This window comes from Triturus cristatus, chromosome 4_2, assembly GCF_964204655.1.
Source record: "Triturus cristatus chromosome 4_2, aTriCri1.1, whole genome shotgun sequence".
NCBI lineage: Eukaryota > Metazoa > Chordata > Amphibia > Caudata > Salamandridae > Triturus > Triturus cristatus.
In genome coordinates this window covers 275,310,983-275,331,840 of record NC_140586.1, presented here as the reverse complement: position 1 = coordinate 275,331,840, position 20,858 = coordinate 275,310,983, and the positions used below count along the sequence as shown (strand labels likewise).

The 20,858-nt window shown below is 40.4% G+C and overlaps 1 long non-coding RNA gene across 2 annotated transcripts in view; it reads right to left on the bottom strand.

The window, feature by feature from the left end:
* The window catches only part of LOC146833625 (uncharacterized), a 53,721-nt gene extending 33,582 nt beyond the window's left edge, over window positions 1-20,139 (bottom strand). For both annotated transcript variants that reach the window (XR_014960255.1, XR_014960256.1), the window contains exon 1: window positions 18,991-20,139. This is a non-coding gene — a long non-coding RNA (uncharacterized LOC146833625). The remainder of the gene's footprint in view (window positions 1-18,990) is intronic.
* Window positions 20,140-20,858: the final 719 nt, after the last annotated feature.

Genomic DNA, 20,858 nt, shown 5'->3' with positions numbered 1-20,858 from the left:
GAGATTTATTGTGTCTTGCTCTGGTGATTTCACAGTTGCATTAGATGGAAAGGGGGAGCGAATTTTTGGGGGAAGAAGCAGAGGCTTAGCACACACCCATGTCCTTGCCGTGTATAGTCATGCACAGTATTTACAAGCCAGTGGGGTTTTCAGGTTTAAGTCTGTAAGGCAAATACATTCAGCATCACTAAGGCTGGTTGCCCTTGCTGGAGTGTAGGCAGTCACAGAGAATGCACATGGTGGTGGTCTGAAAAAAAAACAGCTTGGACACGTGCAATTAAATAAATCAAAAATAGTGGTTTCATAATGTGTCAATCTGTAAAAGTGATTTCAAATTGTAAAAAGAGATTTTCACTTGGCCCGAAAAAAAAAGAGCAGTAAGTGTGCTTTCAAATTGGCAAAGAAATTTCGTTTTGGGACTAATGTGAAAACATGACTCTGTGTGCATAGAAGAATTATAGGCAGAGATTTATTGCGTCTTGCTCTGGTGATTTCACAGTTGCATTAGATGGAAAGGGGGAGCGAATTATTGGGGGAAGAAGCAGAGGCTTAGCACACACCCATGTCCTTGCCGTGTATAGTCATGCACAGTATTTACAAGCCAGTGGGGTTTTCAGGTTTAAGTCTGTAATGCAAATACATTCAGCATCACTAAGGCTGGTTGCCCTTGGTGGAGTGTAGCACTGTGGACATGGGCTTTTTAAAAAATCTGAAAAGTGGTTTCATAATGTGACAGTTTGTAAAAGAGATTTTCACTTGCCCAAAAAAAAGAGCAGTTTGTGTGCATTCAAATTGGCAAAGAAATTTCGTTTTGTGACTATTGTGAAAAGAAATGTAGTAATATATTTAAATACAATAACAGATTTTTTTTTTAGTTTTTTTCAGGTATTGCTGAAGAACAGTGAACAAAATTTAAGATGCCTACAAAATCTCGAGTTCAAAAAACGCTAAAAAAAAACTATATTTGAAGACAACTGGAGGACCAAAGTTAGTAGAAGATGCTGATGTTGGGAAAAAGAAAAAATCTTCTGGTAAGCAAAAAAAACAATTCCTAAACAAAATATTTAAAACAAAGAAAAATGTACAAAATGTCTGTTCTCGGAAAAATGTAACAAAACATAGAGAACAGCAAAAAATTGAGAATTTAGTTAATGCAAATATACCTTCTGCAATTGAAAAGTTTAACATAAACAGAAAAACAGCATTTAAAGAGATACGTAGAAAAATGTTTCAGAGAAGAGTTATGTCCAATTTGATAAAGGATATAAAGAAATATAAGCAAAAGGCTAAATATTACAAGAGAAAAAAAGAAATTGAAGCCATTGCAGCAAAAGCATTAGAATTAAAAAGGAAACTATTCATATTAATTTTGAATAGGATGCGTACATTAGATAAAATGGTTAATGTACTGAAATCACAAAGCAAAAGCAAAAGAGTAGTGAACAGAACAAACTTTTGTAAAGTGTTTTTAGGAAAGTGGATGCATAGTTCAAGTAGTGAACCTTTTTTTAATGAAGAGAGCTATTTTCAAAGTAATAGTTTGCTGCATGCAGTTGACACCAGAGGTCGTTCATACGAAGTAAAAAATGGTTGCATAATGGAGAAGGAGATAATGGTTCCAAGAGATGAGGTACAAGTGATGGCAGATGAGGCAATGGGGAGACGTCCTAAAGCCCCAGTGTACACTTGGAATTGTAGTAGTATTTGCACTGTGCGTCAGGAATCTATTGACAGATTTCGAGAGTTTCTAAGAGAATATAGTAAAAAAAGTGTAAAACAAAAGATTAAGGTGCTTCAAAGTCTGGATCCATGCAGAGTGAGAGAGAATACTGGTTTGCAGGGTCATTCTCTTGCTTGTCTATCTAGAAAAGTGTGCAATAGTGTTTTCCATCATTTTAGGATGCTGGCTGTTCATCATACTGAAATGAGAAAGTTTGTGAGACGGTTGTATTTTGCCAAAAGTCCAGCAATAAAGTTAAATGAATTGAATAGGGCTCTGTTCCGAGGAACGGTATCAGATTCCCCCGTCCTCTGGAAGGAAAAACCCATTTGTAATTTTGGTAGAGAAAATGTGTCAATGTAGGCTCAATATGAGCTCAGTGACTTCTTGGCATGGTTCACCGGACCTCTCTGATTGGACCTTGCATTAGGCTCTATCAAGCGTTCGGAAGTTTCCAAAAGCCAAAATCAGTGATTTATTAAGCTCCTTGTTAAAGAATAGATCCTTCTTCAGTACAAGGAACTTGCAACTAATATGAGGCAAGCAAACGATGAAGAATATGGAAGTATTCTGAAAGATATCAGGATTGGAATACTCACAGAAGTTGGGAAAAAAGCATTACAGAGTCGGCTGCTACATAATTTATTTCCAAAGGAAGAAATAGTTGCAGAGAAAATATACAAGAATATTGCAGAAAACAAAAGTGTCATCTGCTTAATGCCAACTCTACGTGAATGCTCAATATTTAATGAGGAGCTTTTGAAATTGGAAAAGGAAGACATCAGGAAATTGGAAGCAGTGGACAAAATTGAGGATGGAAGAATTACTGTCACAGTAACAGGCAAACTGAAAAATAAATTGGACTCACTAGAGAAGAACATCTCCAAAACAGCTGGATTAGAAAAAAATCTATATGTTTGCATGAACTGTAGAGTATTTTTAAGGAGAAATTTGGATGTTGAAAAAGGTTTAGTTAATGGAGCTATGGGAAGAGTTGTGGGTTTTATTAATTATCAGAAAAAAGATGGAATTGAATGTTTAAAAATAAAATTTGATCAGATAGAAGAAGTTAAAGACATTTGTCGTTGTACAGTTCGTTTTATGCTTGTGAAAGACTTATATGTACGTAGGAAGCAGTTTCCGTTTTCTCTAGCATATGCTGTAACTATTCGCAAGTCTCAAGGATTGACTGTAGATTGTGCATTTGTGAACATTGGTTCAACTGTGTTCAAAGAAGGTATGGCATATGTAGCTTTGTCACGAGTCAAAACATTATCAGGTTTATTCATGATAGACTTTGATGACTCAAAAGTTAGTGCTGATACAAACTGTGTAAAGGAGTATAATAGATTAAGAAGAAGCTATGCTCCTCATTTAGGTCAGTATCCTGTGTTGGAGAAACGTGTAGTTTCTCGTAAAAGGAGAAATGAGAATATCTGTAATGAAGATATAGAGAAGAGGAAAAAAAAGAGGAGTGATGTAATTGCAAGCAAAAAGAAAAAGGAAAATGAAGAACAGGTTGTAGGATGTCATTTTGAAAATAGCTCTGGTGTCATCTGCTATGCAAATGTAGTGCTGAATGTTGCATTTTATCTGGAAAGTTTGCAAGAGCAGATAATAGTAAATCAGGGAAAAAGATTCTGTTCAGAGCTGAGTCTCCTTTTTCAAAAGCTGAGTAAAGATAAAACTCAAATAGAAAGTGCTACTGACATTAGAAAACTTTTAGATGTATGTTCAGGACGAACACAGTTTTCTCAAAATGAACAGCAAGATGCACACGAATTTTTGATGTATTTTCTTCAGGTAGTGGAAGAAGAAGGAGTTCCCATTGACATTTTTTTTGGTCTCTCTTATAAATGGGAACATAGTTGTGATAATTGTTATAATATATGTGGCTCTATTGTTGATAATGAAAGGTTTATTTATTTGACATTGCCAGAGAGTAAAACAGTCACTTTTGCAAAATTAGTTAAAGATGCTAATCATAGCATGAAATGTGGTGAGTGTAATTCTGACATGTTATCAACATTAATTTTAAGGGAATACGGACAGTATGTAATTTTAATGATGCAACGATGTAGAGCTGATGGATCAAAATTGGATACTTTAATAAAGAAGTTTACAGGACAGCAATTATCAATTTCAGGAAAAACTTTTGTAACTGTTGCAATAATTTTCCATGATGGACCTACTGTTACTTCTGGACATTACACAGTTTATCTAAAGTGTGAAAAAGGCTGGACACTGTGTAATGATTCCCAATTGATTTTCAAACAACGTTTGCCTTTTGATTTAGCAAATTCCTATCTAATCTTCCTGAAACCTAAATTTTAGAGAGACTTGGCAAGATCTGGACAAAATAATTTTACCATTTTACTGGATTACCATTGCAATTTTGTAGAAAAAATATTTTTAAAATTATCATTTGGCCTAAAGGAAAGATAACCAATTGTAATGTGGACTTTTTTAATTTTTAATGCAATTTTGAAAAACCAATAATTTAGAGATAATCGGTAACTTCTGCACATTTTAAATTTTGGAATGCTATTGAACTGCCATTGGAAATTTTTTTCAAAAATGATTTAAAAAATTACTATTTGGCCATGTGGAAAAGTAAGCAATTCTATTGTGGACTAAATAAATTATTCAAAAAATTTTCGTGAACCAAAATGTTACAGAGAATCGGTGAGATCTGGACAGATTAAACTTTAGAATTTTAATGGATTTCCCTTGGAAATTTATTCCAGGAAAAAAAAAAAAAATACTATTTGGCCTAAAGGAAATAAAATCAGATGTATTTTGGAGTTATTTGAGATATAATATTGTGATTATACTTCTCAAACAAACATATCAGACGGTATTTTAAAGAAAAAAGTATTGTTTTTAGATGATATTTTTTTAGAATAATATGCATTTCTGTAATGATAAGTTTAAGTGAGAAGAGATTCTGGGCTTTTTTAATACAATCTTTGTGATTGTTAATTTTTTTTGCCCGCTGTAAAATGATGAATGCAATTGCTTTCACAATTAATAGTGAAATGCAATATATTCTGAAAACAGCAAAAATAAGGCAAAAATATTTTTTGGTAAAAAATGTAAATATGTGTACTGTATTATAAAATGGTTTAAAAATATTAATACTTTTTTCTTTATTTTCAGATCGATATAGAAAATTTTCGGAAACTACAACCATTTTAAAAACTATTTTTTAAAAAAACAAATGAATAAATATTTTTTTGAGTGAGTATGGTAAGTCAATAATAAAAATTGTAGTCTCTCAAGGACTTTGTAATGTGATAAATGATTTTTAGTGTTTTTTTTTAAAAAATAAAAAAAAGGTACGCTTACCGTACGCGTACGGTAAAAAAAAAAAAAAAAGTTTTTAAAAACAAGTAAAAAAAAGATGGAAGATAAGTTTGGCTCTTAAAAGAACCGTTGTGTTCATGCAGGGACAGAGGAAAGGAAGCATGGGAAAATCATTCAAAGCTACAAATGTGCTGATCTATTTTGTTGTTCACTAGGGAAACACTGGTCTCCCTATGACAAATTAGACCTTTACAAAATGTGCAATGAATATCAACCTTCCGAAATCGAAGGTTCATTTCCAGAGGGCCAGCAAAAGGAGATTCTCCCCCCACAGATGAAGGGCTCACCTGACCTGCAGAAGAAGGAGTAAGCCCTGCAGGTGATGGTCCAGGCTGAGCTGCTGTGGATGTACTGGCTCGTCTTTCTGAAGAGTTACCTCCAAAAAGATGACCATGTGTCCTTCTGTGTACATCCTGGAGGTGTCTCTTCATGGTGTGATTCCCAAAGGAATACTTCCTGTTAGGATTACCTCTAGAAAGTACACGCTTACACAGCTTGCAAGTAACTAAGGGTGCATTCACCTTTTGCTGGCCTTCTGGAAAAGTAAAATAATCCCAAACATAAGAAGGCTTTACTTTCCTCGCTCTCTGCCTCAAGACAGTGCTGCTGGTGCTAGCCTCACTCTCAGAAGAGCTTTGCTGTTCTGCCATCGTATCCCAAAGACAAACCAGCTCCTTCTCCCAAGGGATCACAAGCAGAAATGAGGGGAATGGGTGTGGTGTAGGAGAGTTCTAGAACTGAAAGTACTTTCAACCAATCAAAAGTTGTGTTTCATGATCACATGACCTACCGTACGCTTACGGTACGCTTACGGTGCGCTTACGGCAAAAAGTACGCATGCGCGTAAAAAAGACACGCGCTTGCGCGCATGCGCATAACAGTCACTCCCCGGCACTTCCGCGTAACGTGCGCGTGTGGCGTAAGCGCGCACGCGACCCACGCGCAGTACGCGCGGCTACGCAAAGTACGTAACTATATGCAAGCAGCGTAGATAGATTACGGGCGTTGCGTAAACCGTACGCTTACCGTGAGCTTACGGTACGCGTACTATAAAAAAAAAAAAAAAAAAAAAAAAAAATCTGGAAATAAATTTTACATGTTTATTTTAAAAAATTTATATAAAATAAATATTTAATGATTTTAAAAATTTAAGCATAGTCTTTATAAAAGGTAAGAAAATTAAATTAAAAATATGTTTGAAAAAAATGAAGAATAAAAAAAAAAAATAGCATTTAAAAAACCTTGCAAATTCACTGAAAAAACCATGGGTTTCACACACGTTATAGTTAGGAATTAGCATTTAAAAAACCTTAGAAATTCACTGAAAAAACCATAGGTTTCACACACGTTATAGTTAGGAATTAGCATTTAAAAAACCTTAGAAATTCAGTGAAAAAACCATAGGTTTCACACATGTTATAGTTAGCTGGACATTTTACTCGTAAAAAACCAATGAAATTGCCCCGTTATAGTTAGTTCAGCTAACTATAACTCGCGCGCCCGCAATGCACTGCTGATGACCTCACATATTACATCACTCATGACATGGTCAGTGACATCACTCATGACATCACTGATGACATCTCAAATGACATCACTGATGACATCACTGATGACATCATCCAGTGAATGTGTGTTTTTCTGAAAATTAAATATGTTTTATATATGCATATCTCAAGGTTGATAGAAGAATAAATGGGTATATTACTGTCTAAATGGATGATTTCTTTTTGAAAAATTGATTGTGTAACTGACTGATTAAGTGTATCATAGTGAATACATGGCTTAGTGAGTAATATTTAAATATGTAAATATCTGTATCATTTTTTCACTTTGTGTATAAGTGGCTGCATGGGTTGGTGAGTAGCTACATGGGTGTCTATATAGGTTATTAGTTGGTTTTTTTGAGTATTAGTCTGAGTGTCTGCATGGTTCGGTGGGGGGTATGACGTAGTGCATAGGTGCATGAATGAATGACTCACTGTTTGTATGTGTTGAACAGAGCATGTGTGCAGGACTGCATGGGTGGATGCGTGTGTGTATTGGTGTGTTAGTGAGTGAATGACTGTCTCAATAGTGTCTTTATGAGTAACTACATATGTTTTAAACTAGTATATGTGACTATTGGTGTATATATGTGAGTATATGTGAGAGGGAGAGATTGAAAGAGTTCCTGTATGAATAAGTATGTGTTTCTATAAGTGATTGTTTAAAAGACTAAGTATGTGTAAGTTTCCGTAGAAGTAAGTGTGGTGGTGTGTGTATAACTGTATATGCAGGTGAATGTATGTTTGATTCTTTATTAGCATGAGTGACTATGTGTGTGAGTAACTCTATGGATGAGTGGCATTATGTAACAGGATGTATAGGTGTATGAGTACATATGATGAGTGAGTACATGTATGAGTGACTGTATAGGACTGTTGGTGAATGAGTGGATGTGTATGTTGATCTTAGAATTACTGAAGAGGTTGTTGTAACTGGTATTGGTATGTCCATTGTTTTGAAAATTTTAGTCTCTATTTTTGAATGTGTGTATCAAAGCTTATATTAAGGTGAGAGGAGGTCTGCCACTCTATCACAAGGATGATGTCATCAGTGATGTCATCAGTGATGTCATTTGAGATGTCATCAGTGATGTCATGAGTGATGTCACTGACCATGTCATGAGTGATGTAATATGTGAGGTCATCAGCAGTGCATTGCGGGCGCGCGAGTTATAGTTAGCTGAACTAACTATAACGGGGCAATTTCATTGGTTTTTTACGAGTAAAATGTCCAGCTAACTATAACATGTGTGAAACCTATGGTTTTTTCACTGAATTTCTAAGGTTTTTTAAATGCTAATTCCTAACTATAACGTGTGTGAAACCTATGGTTTTTTCAGTGAATTTCTAAGGTTTTTTAAATGCTAATTCCTAACTATAACGTGTGTGAAACCCATGGTTTTTTCAGTGAATATATATATATGTATATGTCACCCCAATGTGAGGCCCACAGCCCAGAGGGCAGGTGCAGTGTATTTAAAAACTTGGACATTACCTTTTAAGGTTTGCATGTCCTGGTAGGGAAAAACACCCAAATCCATGTTTCACTATGTGAGGCCAACCTTTCCCAGAGGATAACATTGGGTTGCCTTATTACATGTAACAGTGCTGTCTTTTGCTTTGGACCAGGTAAACCTTTCATTTCAAAAAGCTTTATTTCGGCACTTGGCCATAAAAGCACATATGCATAAAGTGACAATTAAAAACAATTTGGATGTAAAACAGCACAGAAATGATACTTTAATAATAAGAGGAGTTAGACAACTAACCCCTTATCCTTAAAAACACAACATGAGATCAAACAGCGGGAAAAACAATTTGCAGAAAACAGCAGAGCAAAAGTTTGAGTGCACAGCACTCAAGTATGGCGACATATGTCAAAGCTTCTTTGCTTTAATCGGAGGAGCCTCTTAGAAATACGATTAATAAGCTTCCGAAAGTACAAAATACAAAATGAAGCACAACTCAATAGTACACCAACAGCACACTATCGAAGCCAAGGAATGTGCCAGGGAGACGCCATCATTTTGAGCAAATCTTTAATCATTTATTTGCTCACCCCTATCAACTAGACTAGGGGCAACCTGCAGCAATTACCTTAATCTCAACATTTCCAACAAAAACCTGCTTAGGGAATTAAGCAATTGGTATTGAGTCTCAAATTCTCAGCAGCCTCTTTAAATTCTCTAACCCCCAGGTTCCAACGGATCGGGACAATCCATTTCCTCCTATAGTTAGTATAAGCTGGGCAGAAGTACAAAATATGTTTAACACTTTCTATGGAGTCCCGCACATTAAGCACTGGCCTACAAAGTCTTTTTTAGGGTAGGCCCATTTTACTGTACAGGAACTGAGAGGTAAAGTTTCATGCTGGAATTGTATGTTCACACGTCTGCCTATAGGTGGTTTAATCTCGTCAAAAAAAAACTCAGTCTATAAGTGTCCATAACTATTAGAAACGCTTCTGTAAAAGTGCTTGATCTTGACTGAGTATGCAAAATATGATCTTTATTATGCCAGACCATCAATTTGAGTGATGGCTTGGTAATTACCCGTGACACACCTCGGGTACTCCAGAGGCTGTAAAGCCCTAAATCCAATAATATAGCTTTAATGTACCTTAGCCATGGAATATTGGATGAATCAGCTATAGATACATTCTCCTCAATGCCTTTACAATAGGAAAGGAGCTCTGGAGTAAGCCAAGTTCTCCTCCAGTATAATAGAGGACACAACACTATCTTATCAGAAAGTAGTTTCAACCCCAGATCCAATCTAAGTGGGAGGATAGGAGTACCTATTGGGAGACCAATCATCTGCTGCATAAAGCGGTTTTTCACTGCAAGTAAGGGCTTCATATCTAGATGGCCCCACAGATCAGCACCGTAGCGTGCAGACCCTAGGGCTTAATGCTTGTAAATGGTTCGGATGAAACTGGGAGCTTAAAAACCTTTCGATAATTCCTCCAACCACTTGTTCCAACTTAAGCCTGCGCTGCATAATATGTGTATACCCCCCTAGGTGCTTTGTCAGCGTTATGCCCAATTAATCAAAGATCGCATGCAAGATTAATCCCTGCTAGCCTGGGGTTAGCCCTGGTTGAATGCCCTGGATCCAAACCATGAACTTTGTCTTGCTCACGTTGATCTCAAACCCCTTCTCCATACAAAAGGTCTCAAAATGGTTCAGAAATTTCTGAATACCTGTTTGGGAATTTACAGAGGAGAAAAGTATCGTCCGTGAACATAAGGGCAAGAGCCCCCTGGTTCTCCAAAGTAGGTGCACCATTGTCACACAACCCTAGATAATCAATAAAGCCATTAATATTGACAATGAAAATAACTCGGGAGCAAGGACGGACCCCTGCCTGGCAACTCTATTCCCGGGGAAGGGATCTGTCAACTAACCTCACTACCACATCTTACCTGCCTATAATTGTCAGTGTGTGAGCTCACTAAGATGTCACAGCCTTAACTAATTAGGGTTTGGCATCTCTACACGTAGAGTTAAACCATGAATGGAGACACCTCCCCCTCCCTGCTTGCATGGTTGTCCATGGACCCCCATCTCAGCTAAGACATTCCACAGACTCTCACTGGGGACATGGTCTAAAGCGTAGCGGAGGTCAACAAAAATGACATGTAAGGGGCCTCTGCCCAAGGTGGAAAATTTCCAATATTGCATTTATAGATGAAACACCTGATCTATTTTACTGACAGACTCCCTAAACCCTGACTGCAGTGGAGTTAGGATATCGTTGGCGGACATCCAGTCTTGCAATCTGTCAAGGATTACCCTGCTGAATAGCTTCTGCATGCTATCAATAAGGCTTATATGCCTATAATTCCTTGGAGAGCCTTGGGTACCCTTTTTATGAATGGTGATACTCTCTACCCTTAACCACTTGGAGGAAATAGGGGCCCCTTTCATAATGGCATTAAGTCTTACTGAGTAGTAGATACTCCATACGCTTGACTCATTCGAGAACAGGCCTCCCAGAATGTTATCAAGACCTGGAACTTTATTGTGAGCAACCCCCGAATAGCTAATAGTAGTTCCTCTGCTGTGATCACTTGGACATTAGAAACTTGGGTTTAAACAATAGACATTAGAGATTCATCCAAAAAGTTTGTATCAACATGACTGCAGGAATTACAAGGCTGTACTATTGTCCTAAGTTGGACTGGTTCAGATTGGGAGCCCGGTAAAGCTCCCGCAGCTGAGAGTAAAGGCTAGGGAAATGTGTATCCCAGGCGCATGCTTCAATGTTGCTATCTATGGAACAAATCCCATCCTGGTGACCAGTTGGCACCAGGTTCCAAAAAGAACGATGATCTTTAGATCTAGCGACCTCTTATAGGCTCCCCCACTTGTCCCTCACCATTTCTTTTTTGGCATCAGAGAGTACCTTATTATAACAACGCATGGCAGCTAAAATCAGGGCTCTATCTTGTGCCTTCACAGCCTTAACTAATTAGGGTTTGGCATCTCTACACGTAGAGTTAAACCATGAATGGAGACACCTCCCCCTCCCTGCTTGCATGGTTGTCCCCTATGTTAGCAAATAAAAGGTTATTTACAACTCATACCACCAACAGAGCCTCACAAGGTTTCCCTAATAAGTCCAATACTGACCACCCCTCCAGTCAACCAGCAACCATACAATAGCTCCCACTAATGGACTTGGTTGAGTATTGCACCCTACACCATTTAATCCTACGCTTGTTACTGGTAATTCTCAGCATCCCATCAAAAGCCTCATCTACTACATTAGAACTACTCCTGCTAAAATGCCTCACTGAAGGGACAAGACATTATGATCACTATCAGTATGTGGAATCACTTCCATGTCTATTAGGTAAGGCTAGAGCCTGGCATCTAACATAATATAATCGATTAGGCTAGTGTGATTTATTCTATTAAATGTGTGCATGCCTAACCTATCAGAACTGGTCCTACCATTACAGACTTGCATTCCCTGGTTCAGAGTGAGGGCATTAATCTGAAGCGCTAAAGTAGACCATCTCTTTATGGCTACAATCCCTAACTCCGTTTTATTCTAGGCGGCATCTTCCACTACTAACTATCAAGACTAAGGGGTTCATATTGGCAGTTAAAGTCCTTACCCACTATTTTCTTGAAAAATGACGGAATTGTAGACAAACGGGCATTCTGGAGATCTAAAACACTTGAGTCAAATTTATTCCCGAAGAACCTTGAATAAACATTATATATATAAAGCATAAGGTCATCGGGAGTGGTGAGGCTTACACATAAGATATGAGGAGAAGCCACCTCAATTTCACTCAAGTGACCAGCTGTGGTTGTTTTCACCCAGGTCGTTAGACCCTGATGGTCTACCAGTCCCCACAGAAGTTGCTCCTTTGAAAACATTTGTAAACGCTGGGAGATGTGTAGGTGACAAGGCCCAGGACTCCAGGAAGAGGCAAATGTCATAATGACTTATAAATTCACACCACTCTAGATTTGCTGATTTTGAAACCAAATCTGCTACATTCAATGAGATTAGCTTAGCATGGGCTGGGTCGACAACATTGGGTACGGGGGAATTAGTACCAACTCCAGACAACCCGGCGTCTCTAATTCAGGGTGCACTGCTAATTGCATAATGGCAGAATTGAAGGGACCAGATAATCCAGACCCTCTAGGCTTTAGATAATTAGAAATCACTGACTGCTGCATAAGTACATTAAGTCAGTCTACTCCTTCTAATGATTCAAAGCAATTGTAGGTTGGAATTGAAAAAATATCTCTGCCTCTTTTGTAACAAGAGCAAGGTTGGGCGACAGGAAAGAAAGACTGACATGGCTGTTGATGAATAAATGAAGGCCTGTAGAAGTAACGCAAGGGGAGGGGCACTATGCAACTACTTGTTGTTACAAGCTTGGACAGAAAGTACTAAGCGGGCAGAACAGGACACCTAAAATTAACAATGATGTAGTCCACCTCTCGATCCACTCCACCTGGCTCCAGCCGTGCAACCTGTCTTACAAAAATTGTATTGCTGGCCTTTGACACAGGAAAAGCTCTCTGTTTATCCAGCCATCACAAAGTTTTATTGAATAATTCTTCATAGGTCTCTCTCTGATCAGCTTGCAACTTTGAATCTCTACTTAATATTACTACATATGGGCATGAGGCTGGTGAAAGATTCGCCCTTTGTAACTTATTCCTCTTTTCACGACCGCTCAAACCAAAACATCTTTGAGTATTAATACCCTCATCGTTCGTCCCTGTCTTCCCACACTCATGTTGTCCATGGGGAAGAGGAGGGGAAAGTGGTAAAGGGTTAGTACTCAATAGTCCAATGGTTTGCTGTGGGGTAGCTACTGAAGATCTCCTCTCATGCTGCTTCAAACTAGATGGGACTTCAGTGCTTCTAAGGGTTGGATGTTCCCTCACAAACCCATCCTGAGCAACCCTATAGCTCCCAGAGGCAGAGCAATCTGCTAAAGTGGGTTGTGCTTTAACTTGCCTTAAAAGAGTAATTTCCTTTTCAAGCGAATATAGACAAGCAAGTATGGGTAAAGTTCATCTCGAAGGAGGCCTTTAACATTATTTCAGCAGACCACCATCAATTGTTCTAGCTACACACGTTTGTGCACAAGATCCCCATGAATGGGTTCCTCAAATTGAGGCCCCACTACGGCCTTGGTAGGACACATCACACTATTGGGAATAAGAGTGGCAACAGGGTTCCCTAGTTGTGGTATTTTCCTGGCCCTCTTGGATCTCCTTGTGTGTTGGTTTGCAGATGGAAGGCCTGAGGACCCAAGATGGGATGCTGGGACTGAAACACATTCCCGGGATACAGAACGTAGTCCTGAACTCAGGGGAGTTACAAGGGAGTAGTCATTGACTCATACCTCGGGAAAGCCCTGACTGAAAGGGATAATCGACATTCAGTAAGGTCTATTTCGGTACTAATAACCCCCAGAGCCCTATGGAGCATCCTAGCTATAGAAGTACTCTTTACAGGGGTTGTGGTTGTTGAGCAACTTTCCAAAGCTTTCCTCTTCCCCATCCCAGTGGCTTGGATAAAATAACTTATGACAAATCAAAGGGACAGAGTACCCCGGAATGTCTCAGTAGTCTATGCAAAACCAAGTGTAGCAGCCACTACACTAGGAAAGATCCCAGCTGCTCTAAGCACACATGGATAGAAACGGAGCCTGGAAATTAGTAGGTCACTCCCCCCAACACACAATATAGTCCAACAATAGCAGCTCAGCACAAATATAACACAATTAGATGAAGTACGATTCAAAAACTCCCCCACACCTGGGCAAGTTTGAAGAAAATAAAATAATCTAAAAGCATCTGTCAAACAACTTACCCGACAGCACCACAGATGTATGCAATTGTGTCAGAAGACCCTTAACTACTAATTTCAAAGGAGCAGGTAGGAACACTGTTCAATGAATGTCTGAACACTAAAAAAATCACAAATCTGGCACAATATTGCACAACGCAGCGGCACAGAGTCCAGGGATAGCATATGCTGGTCACACGAAGGCAAAGTCACATTATCCAAAGAGAGCGAGATACCTTCCTCAGCGGTGACAAAACAAAATTGAATAAAAAGCCAAAGTTCAAGCCCCAAGACTCAGGAACTGCCACTTTAGGGTTAACCAGTCTTAAAGAAAAAAAAGAAGGAAGGAAAGAAAGAAAGAAAATAAAAAAAATGCATCCAATGCTAGTTGGCCCGCATTTGATGATAGGTTGCAGAATAGGGTACTCACCCCAGTTGCAAAGGCAAAAAGCCAGGGAAATGGCCCAGCCTTGTCTAGCCATGGAATGGTGCAGATGGGCTTACCCTTGGCCCAGACTTTACCCGGGCACTGCCCGTGTGCGTCCCGCTCAGTGGGGCTGGAGGTCCATTAAATAGTGGAGATATCAAGCAGGTGGTAATGCGACAGAGGGTTGTGGAATTTGCAGTCCACAATGGCTGAGGGTAACAGTGGCTCACTCCCCGAATTTGATGTGATCCTGGGCAGATAAAAAGTACTTTGCTGCACTAACAATGCTGAACAATGGTGAGGTGCTCCCGACATGAGTGAGACACAGCAGGTCTAAAACGCTTTCCCCCATGCAACGGGCTGAAGGTCCGCTAAATAGTGAAGATTGCAAGCAGGTGGTAATGCGTCAGAGGGTTGTGGGAATGGTAGTTCCCAGCGGCTGTAGGTAGCAGCGGCTCACCCCCTGAGAATTTACCATGATCCTAGGCAGATAAAAAGTATTTTGCTGCACCAATGATGCTGATTATGTTGCAGTGCTCCCTGACGTGAGTAGGACATAGCAGGGCCAAAATGCTTTTCCATTTCATGTTTTGAGCATGAGAAATTTGAATTAAAAATCCTCCTTAATGGTAAAGCCGAATTTTAAGTTACAATTTTGAAAATGCCACTTTTAGAAAGTTGGCATTTTCCTGCCCTAACCATTTGTTGCCCTAAAAATTGGTGCCTCCAAGCTCTTTTGGGGTCCCATGACTGGGTGTAGTTTGTCTCAGACAACCATAGAATAGAGGGATTAGGTGTGCCTGGATGGGCTATCAACTGGTAGGATGGGGTAGCGGAGCTGGGCACAACCTCACTTGCAACTGAATAGGCTGTGGCCTACCTTCACACCTGTCACCATTGAATTGTTCATGTAGCCAACTTGGAGCCAGGGCAGAGGAGGCAGGAGGTTTCAAGAACTTCAAAGGGAAGTCTCTAAGAAAGTCTCCTACTTCAAAGCTAGCACCAGATATAAATATTTGATCCTCAGTGTCAGGAAGTAGGTCAGGGTTGCGCCTACTGTGTCGCATTGGGTTGGAACTACATTTCCCAGGAGGCCATTGGCTGTAGGAGAGGCCTTTTATCCAGTTGACACGCACAAGCAGGTGTGCGTAATTCTGGTTTCCTGTTTTTTCTCTCTTGGCTGAGAGAGAATCGTGGCTGCTGAAAAAAAGCTCCTTGTGTGCTTCCTTACGCACTACTGAATGCGCAGTGTTTCCCAGAATTCCTGAGGACTCCTGCTGGGAGACGGTGTTCTGAGTGAGTACGTACCTGGATGCCAGTCCATGGTTAGTTTCCGATGGTTTCCAAGTGACTCTGAGGGCGAGCAGTTGCTTCTCGTTTTTCCCGCTGCCTCGCCATTTTATCCTTATGGGAAATTCTTTTCTGTTGCTACACTAGGCTTGGTGGAACTTTGGAGTAGCAGAGCGGAATGCGGTGGTGAGTCTTAACCATGCATTACCGTGTCTGCAATTAAAGCCCGATACACTTGATAAGGAGGAAATTCAGAGCAGAATGCAGTGGTGAATCAACCACACATTAACGTGTCTGTATTGAAAGCCTGGTTAAATTATATTAAGGTGGATGTCCAGAGTGAAATTCAGTGGTGAGTCGCAACCACGCATTACCGATTCTGTGTAGCACTACTGTGCTGCTTTCTATGTGAGGTCTTCACTTCTTTTGTTGTGATGCTTATGACCTGGCTTTTGAAAACTGACTAATCTGGTATTTGGATTATCTTTTCATTTATTTCCATATCACAGAAAAGACATTTAGCAGCATATTGTGTTATTTTTCTTTATTTATGGATTGGACGTCGTCTCATTGTTTTAAGAGTGAGAAGGAACTGGTATGTGTGGGGTTTGCCTAAAGAAATATTATTTAGGAAAGACTGTTCTTTATGCTCTAAATCTTTGCTTTCTGTTTTGCATATATTTGGTTTATAAGAAGAGAGAGATATCCTGTTGCATAAGATTGAGAAGGACTATCGTCAGTTGAGCAAGGTTTATTAGTAAATAGCGAGAATTGATGAGAGTAGTCTTTTCATGTGTTCAATCATTTATTTTATGGTATTGTTCCTTGTGTTGCAGGTTCCTTTTTCCCGCTGTTCCTTTCCTACCCTTCCCTCACCTGATCGCCCTAACACTCTGTGTGTATATTCAGAGTTGGGTATGTCAGGAGGTGGATCCCTTATTGCTTCACCTGGATCCTGCTGAGTTCTTATCTCAGAACAAAGAGATATCTGACAAAAGCAGAGAGCATGTATCGACTACCGCATGTTGAATAACAACACCATACGCAACCGATACCCTTTGCAGCTCATCTCCGTATTGTTGGATCAGGTGAGGGAGGCCAAAGAGCACACCAGGTTGGATTTAAGAGGAGCCTACCATCTGGTGCGTATTCGGGAAGGGTATGAGTGGAAGATCGCCTTTAAGACTCTGTATGGTCTGTACGAGTATACTGTAATGGCGTTTGGGCTTTGCCACGCCCTGGCGGCATTTCTGTATTTCTTGAACGACATTCTTAAAGAGTTTGTGGACCACTTTGTAGTGGTCTTCATTGATGACATCTTGATCTACTCCACTGATAAAGAGGTACACCAAGAACAGGTCATCTTAGTGTTACAGAAGTTGCATGAACATCACTTGTATTGTAAACCGAGCAAGTGCGAGTTCAGGGTGCATAAAGTGGAATTCTTGGGGGTTATGCTTAGTCAGGAAGGGTTACATATGGCTGAGTGTAAGGTGCAGGATGTGCAAAAATGGCCAACCCCTAGAAACGTGAGAGACATCCAATGTTTTTGGGGATTTGCAAACTATTTTCGCAGATTCATTTTGCATTTTTCCCAAGTGGCGGTCCCTATCTCAAGACTGCTCAGAAAAGGAGTCCCTTTTACGTGGTCCTAGGAGGCGGAGGACACATTCCTTTTCCTAAAGAGAGCAATCACACAGATCCTGTTCTCACTCATCCCAAACTGGAACATCCTTTTGTGGTAGAAGCTGACGCCTCCGATGAAGCCATTGGCTCCATACTCTCACAAAGAGATCAACATACTTGACAGCTTCATCCTGTGGTGGATCTGTCCAAGAAATTGAACCCTGCAGAAAACGACTATATCATCATAGAAAAGGAACTGCTGGCGATTAAAAAAGCCTTTCATGAATGGAGGTAGTATCTATGGGGAACTTGTTTCCCCATTACGGTATACACGAACCCTCAAAACCTTCAACATATGAAGACGGCTTGGCATCTCTCACAGCGGCAGATGAGGTGGATGCTCTTTTTTGCAGAATATGACTTTGTGGTTACATTCCGGCCTGGTTCTGGGAACCGTAAGGCTGACTCACTATCCATACAGGAATTGATGGGAGCTACTACTGGCAAAACCACGGAGGCAATCATTGATCCCTCAAAGGTGCTATGTGCCATCAGGGTGGAAAACTTTCTTGACGAAGTATGACAACATAAAACTACCTCTGTGTGGGAGAACTGGGCAGAACAAGAAGATGAACGCACTTTGACCAAAAGGCTGCCTTTCTATAGAGACTAGCTGTATTTGACTACTTCAGAACTTCAAAAGAAAGCTTATGCCTGGTGTCATGAATCGCCTTTGGCAGGTCATCCTGGAATACTTAAAACAACTCAGTTGGTACAATGCCATTTTTGGTGGAAAAATCTAAGCAAAGATGTCTCCTTGTGGGTGTTTTAGTGCGAAGAATGTGCCAGAGCAAAAGGAGAGAACTCAAGAAAGAAAGGGAAGCTGTTGCCCATGCCTACACCACAACAACCATGGCAGAACCTCAGCCTGGATTTTATAACTGGGTTACCCATGGATCAAGGTTGTTCCACCATTCTGGTGGTCATTGATAGCCTCACTAAAATGGGACACTTTATTCCATGTAAAAAACTGCCTACGGCGGGACAAACTGCTCAGCTACTAATGAGTAATGTTATACCTCTCCATGGAATACCTGAAGTGATTGTATCTGACAGAGACCCACAATTCATAGCCAGATTTTGGGAGATGTGGTGTAAGGCGTTACAGTTCGATTCCACTTTATCAACCAGTTTCCATCCGCAAACAGATGGTCAAACTGAGAGACTCAATCAGGCACTTAAGAAGTATCTCCTGTGTTATGCTAAAGAGGCTCAGGATTCGTGGGTATCTCTGCTGTGGATGGCTGAACTGGCTTACAATAATGCCTGGCATTGCTCGACCGAAGTATCGCAGTTTATGGCTAACTTTGGGTATAATGCCAAAACATTGCCTGTCAACCTTCCGGAGGACATAGTGAATAAGCCTACCATTAAAGAACATGTCAGGAAGTTGCAGCTATTCACAAGAAAGCAAGAGGGCATCTGATGTACGATAAACAGGTATACAAGAGGTGGGAGGATCTCCATAGAGCAGAAGGTCATCAATATCAAGTGGGAGATCGAGTATGGTTGTCAACGAAAAACATTCAGTTCAAGTTACGCAGTATGTTTCACCCCAGATACATTGGTCTGTATACCATAGTGAGGAAACTTAACCCGGTGGCATTCAAACGGAAGTTACCTGGCAGTCTCTGTATACACCCTGTGTTCCATTGCTACCTTCTGAAGCCAGCTGCAAAGGCTAGGCGACATGCGCCTCCACCGATATCCTGTGAAGGGGGTCAGGAATACGAGGTCAGGAGCATTCTGGATTCCAAGTTGCGAATGGGGCGGATTTGGTATCTTGCATCTTGGAAAGGGTATTCTGCGGAGGAAGATTCCTGGGAACCTTGTCAGAATGTGCATGCTCCCGCTGCTGCCTGCTCGTTTCATCGAAGATACCTCTCCATGCCTGGGTCTAGGAGGCTCTTGGCAGGAGGGCCTACTGTCAGGAAGTAGGTCAGGATTGCACCTACCGTGTCGCATTGGGTTAGAACTACATTTCCCAGGAGGCCGTTGGGTGTAGGAGAGGCCTTTTATCCAGCTGATGCACACATGCAGGTGTGCATAATTCTGTTTTCCTGTTTGTTCTCTCTCGACTAAGAGAGAATCGCCGTTGCTGAAAGTCACTCCTTGTGTGCTTCCTTACGCGCTACTGAATGCGTGGTGCTTCCCGGAATTCCTGAGCACTGCTACTGGGAGACGGTGTTCTGAGTGAGTATGTACCCAGATGCCGGCCCTTGGTTGGTTTCCTGTGGTTCCCAAGTGACTCCGAGGGCGAGCAGCTGCTACTGGTTTTTCCTGCTGCCTCGCCGTTTTTTACTTTTGGGAAATTCTTTTCTGTTGCTACGCTGGGCTTGGTGGAACATTGGAGTAGCAGAGCGGAATGCAGTGGTGAGTCTTAACCATGCATTACCGTGTCAGCAATTAAAGCCTGGTGCACTTGATAAGGAGGAAATTCAGAGCGGAATGCAGTGGTGAATCAACCACACATTGCCGTGTCTGTATTTAAAGCCTGGTGAAATTATATTAAGGTGGATGTCCAGAGCGGAATGCAGTGGTGAGTCACAACTATGCATTACCGATTCTATTTAGCACTACTGTGGTGCTTTCTATGTGAGGTCTTCAATTCTTTTGTTGTGATTCTTTATGACCTGGCTTTTGAAAGCTGATCAATCTGGAATTTGGATTAGCAGAAAAGACATTTAGCAGCATATTATGTTATTTTTCTTTATTTACGGATTGGACGTCTTCACATTGTTTTAAGAGTGAGAAGGAACTGGTATGTATGGGGTTGGGTTCTTACTTTTATATATATATATATATATATATATATATATATATATATATATATATATATATATATATATATATATATATATATATATTAATATATATATATATATATATTTTTTTTTTTTTTTTTTTTCAAACAAGAGTGCCCATCGAGCAAGGGCGCACTCTCTGCTTCAGAAACCATCCGGTTTATTTTCATCGGAAAACCAGCAGAAACATACCGGGTGTAATTGCTGCCTGACGCGTTTCGAGGTAGAACCTCTTAATCATAGGCTTTGTGCTGCACAGATGGCTCCATTAATTTTATTCAATTACATGTCCTGACCTCAGGGGGTCACGTTAGTACGTCAAGTTCAAATTGCATGTCAGACTTTGTAGTCCTTAATGGGAGCATTATTATTCCTTTTAGTAAGTTCTTCATAGTCACAAATCATTTAATTTTCATTATTCACCCTCAGTGGGCCCCAGGATGTTGCTGGTTTCTTAATTTTCCTCATCCGCAGTGCTTCGTGGCAATATGATGCAGTTCAAAGCCACAGCCTCTCACCAAAGTCAGGGATGGTGCCGCCCTTCACGGCAGGGCTGCCGTGGAATATTTTTCAAACAAGAGTGCCCATCGAGCAAGGGCGCACTCTCTGCTTCAGAAACCATCCGGTTTATTTTCATCGGAAAACCAGCAGAAACATACCGGGTGTAATTGCTGCCTGACGCGTT